Source organism: Leucopleurus acutus (genome assembly GCF_964270905.1).
Source record: "Leucopleurus acutus genome assembly, chromosome: 11".
NCBI lineage: Eukaryota > Metazoa > Chordata > Mammalia > Artiodactyla > Delphinidae > Leucopleurus > Leucopleurus acutus.
The window spans coordinates 22,488,097-22,491,951 of record NC_139152.1 but is presented as its reverse complement, the minus strand read 5'-3'; the positions used below and the strand labels follow the sequence as shown (position 1 = coordinate 22,491,951).

Genomic DNA, 3,855 nt, shown 5'->3' with positions numbered 1-3,855 from the left:
TAAAACCCTTCGTTGGAATGCTTTACACTTTCCACAGAAGAGAAACTGAAATAACGTGTTATACAATTAGTCACAAATACAGTCCTTGAGTGTTTTATTGCCCATACACACGAGTATTGTCTAAAACATATCTTCTCTGTAGCAGCTAGGCCCTGCCACCACTGTCCTTGCCTGAGCTTACAAATCTGTTATAACCTGTAGCTTCCCTGTCACTCCTCTGGCTCTCTTCTCCTGCTAAGCTTTGTTTCCTGGCAGTAATTAAAACCTTCTGCCACTGTCATAGCTATTGCTGCTGCTGCTGGGACAGCCATAGCCGCCTTGGTTTCGTGGTTTGGCAAAGTGTTGGCCTCCGCCACCATAGGGGCCACATCTTCTGCCTCCAAAGTTTCCTCCATTCATGGGTCCAAAGTTTGAAGATTGATTGTTGTAATTGCCAGAATCAGTGCAGCTTCCGCCACCTCCAAAATTGCTTCCATCGTTACCAAATCCGTTATAGCCATCCCGCTGCCACCATATCCCCCACCACCGCGGCTGCCACCAAAGGCATCTCGACCACTGAAGCTTCCTCCACGACCAAAGGTGTCGTTCCCACCAAACCCACCTCCGTGACCACCACCAAAGTTTCCAGAACCACTTCGACCTCTTTGGCTGGATGAGGCACTAGCCATCTCTTGCTTAGATAGGGCTTTCCTGACTTCACAGTTGAGGCCATTCACAGTGTGGTATTTCTGAATGACAGTCTTGTCTGCGGAGTCATGGTCATCAAAGGTTACGAAAGCAAAGCCTCTCTTTTTGCCACTGCCTTGGTCAGTCACGATTTCGATCACTTCAATTTTCCCATACTGTTCAAAACAATCTCTTAGGTGATGTTCTTCAGTGTCTTCTTTAATGCCACCAACAAAAATCTTTTTCACAGTGAAGTGGGCACCAGGTCTCTGAGAATCTTCTCTCGAGACGGCCCCCTTTGGTTCCACCACTCTTCCATCCGCCTCGTGTGGCCTTGCCTTCATGGCTGCACCCACCTCCTCCACAGTGGCATATGAGACAAACCCGAAGCCTCTGGAGCGCCTGGTGTTTGGATCCCTCGTTACCACACAGTCTGTGAGCGCTCCCCGCTGCTCACCATGGCTCTCCAGACTCTCTTTCAAAGCTCAAACCTCCGATGAAGAGCTTCCACAGCTGTGCAGGCTCTTTGGGAGACTTTGACTCAGACATGACCTCAGTCGTGGCGGGGTGGGGGGGAGACTTTAACGATGCTTACTTGGTGGCCTCCACGGGCAGAAAGGCTAGAACTTGACTTTTATTTTATTTTTTAAAATTTAAATTAATTAGTTAATTAATTAATTTTTTGTCTGCGTTGGGTCTTCATTGCTGCGCGCAGGCTTTTTCTAGTTGCCATGAGCGCGGGCTTCTCTTTGTTGCGGTGCGCAGGCTTCTCATTGTGGTGGCTTCTCTTGTTGCGGAGCACGGGTTCTAGGCAGGCGGGCTTCAGTAGCTGCAGCATGCGGGCTCAGGAATTGTGGCATGCGGGCTCTAGGGCTGGCAGGCTTCAGTAGTTGTGGTGCATGGGCCCAGTAGTTGTGGCTCGCGGGCTCTAGAGCACAGGCTCAGTAGTTGCGGTGCACGGACCTAGTTGCTCTGCGGCATGAAGGATCTTCCCGGATCAGGGATCAAACCTGTGTCCCCTCCACTGGCAGGCAGATTCTTAACCACTGCACCACCAGGGAAGTCCCTAGAACTTGACTTTTAAATCACTGTGCTAAAGAGCAGGTGCATCGAGGTTTGGCTAATAATTGCAATTTTCCCATGTCTGGATTTTGTGCATCTGCTATTATGACAAAAGGAGAAAAAATAAGTTGGTTGACTTAATACCATCATACAGTGTAACTTCCATTTCCTTTATAATATCCTCACAAGGCTTGTTACCCTTTCATTAATTTGTGCCTGCAAGATTTTTACCAGGTGACTGTTAAGAACCGTGATGGAGATCATGATAATGATGAGAATTACGAAAGCAAACATCTCGGAGCACTTACTACGTCTCAGGAGCTGTGTGAAGCACTGCACCTGAATTTCTTTATTTAGTTCTCATAAGCACTTTCAGGTAGAATCTGTCATTAACGTTTTTACAAACTAAAATTTTGAGACTTTGAGAGCCTGAGTGACTTGCCCGGTGCTGCCCAGTTAAAAAGTTGGTAGAGCTGATTTTCAACCACTGCCATATACAGCCTCTTAATCCTCTATTTACGTCCTCAGTCCTGTTAATAAAGAATGATCTTCCTTCCTGCCCCAACAAGATTTCACCAGGATAAATAAGTGAACGTGAACTCTGCCAGCTGGCACTCTTTTAGATAAGATTTTATTCGTCCTAAACACTTAAATCCACCTGGTCTTCAAAAACTTGGAAAACAGCCAGGCTGGGCCTTGGCCAAGTTGTGAAGTAGAGGAAGTTTGTCTCAGGCATTTTATACTCCTCTGCAGTCTGCCATACCCTCTAAGTATCCTGTCAACCAAAGACTCCTCTAATTTTCCATTCCTGGAGCCCAAATCTTGCCAGAAGGACTGAGCTCTTCAGCTTCTGCCCGTTTACTTGTTGGGACTCCCTGACGCCCCTCCCACTCCCACCTGCCCCAGCTTGTTGATTTCCCATCTGTATCTGAGTCAGTTTCCCGCTAGCTTCGCCATCCAAGCCTGTGCTAATGTCTTCATGGAAGGAGGTTAGCAGGAGGCCCTCCAGACACCAGCGGCTTTCTAGAGGTAGGACCCCTATTTTGGCAACCAGAGTTCTGTGTCGTCCAGGACTGATAGGAAAGGAAGAGAGGGCAGCCTTAGTGATAACAACAGCTAATCATATAGTATTTAATCTGTGCCCTGTACTGTTCTCAGTACTTTATATGTATTATTTAATCCTTACAACTGTCCTATGAGGTATGTTAGTCAAGGCTGCAGCAAGAAATAGGAGGCACGCAGAGATGGAATTCTGAAGAGAATTCAAAGAAGGGACTATTTGCAGATGTGTAGGCAGATTTAAGGGAATCAATCAGGAATATGGAGGCTCACGGGAGACTAGCCATAGGAGGAAGCTGTTCTTACTCCTAGGCCAAAATGGCAGGTGAGAAAATGGTGTAGTTAGAGCCTGATGAAGAGCCATTCGAGGAAGAGCTGCTCTAAGGGGCCGATGGCAGTCATGGAGGGATGAGGCCAGAGCCCCAGTGGTGTGGGGTTGGGGGAAGCAGGGGGAGTGAACGTCTTGGGGGTTGATGAGGTGTTGGGGAAACTAGGGCTCTTCCTCCTTCTGATTTCCTATTGGCTGAAACAACTAGAAGCCTGAGGTCAGGGGCATCTGGGTGATACAGGCTTGACGTACCAGTCACCATGGAGATCAGTACAGGGCACAAGGACAGAGAAAAACAAGTCCGTGAAGAAAGTGAAGCACAGAGAGGTTGAACAATGTGCCCAAAGTCACAGAATTAGGAAGTGGAGGCACTAGATTCTGAACTGAGGCCGTCATGTCTGCTGTAGCATTGAGGAGTTTTCCCACACTTAACATAGCATCTTACGGGTTCCAAAAATGCTCTCGGGCTCCATTCATCTGTTTAAAATGTCCTTGTACACAGTAGACCCCGAGCAGAAATTACTTCATGACAGGTTTGGGTGACACTGGTAGGCCTTGGCCAATTCAGCGGGTTAATGATAGCTAACGTGGTCAAGTTTATGAAACAGAAAGATCATGAAATATTTAGTAAGTTTGCTGGAAAACTGCTGAGAAGTTGGGGAGAATCATTTTGCCTCAGCTGAGGAGAAACTGAGACTTGTGGTTTCTGGGTGAGAGAAGTCAGTATGTACTCAATGTGA

General features: G+C 47.4%; 1 pseudogene across 1 annotated transcript; it reads right to left on the bottom strand.

Moving 5' to 3' along the window:
- Positions 1 to 258: 258 nt before the first annotated feature.
- LOC309968812 (heterogeneous nuclear ribonucleoprotein A1-like) lies at positions 259 to 1,215 on the bottom strand (annotated as a pseudogene). Its single transcript has one exon. The product of its transcript is annotated as a heterogeneous nuclear ribonucleoprotein A1-like (transcript).
- Positions 1,216 to 3,855: the final 2,640 nt, after the last annotated feature.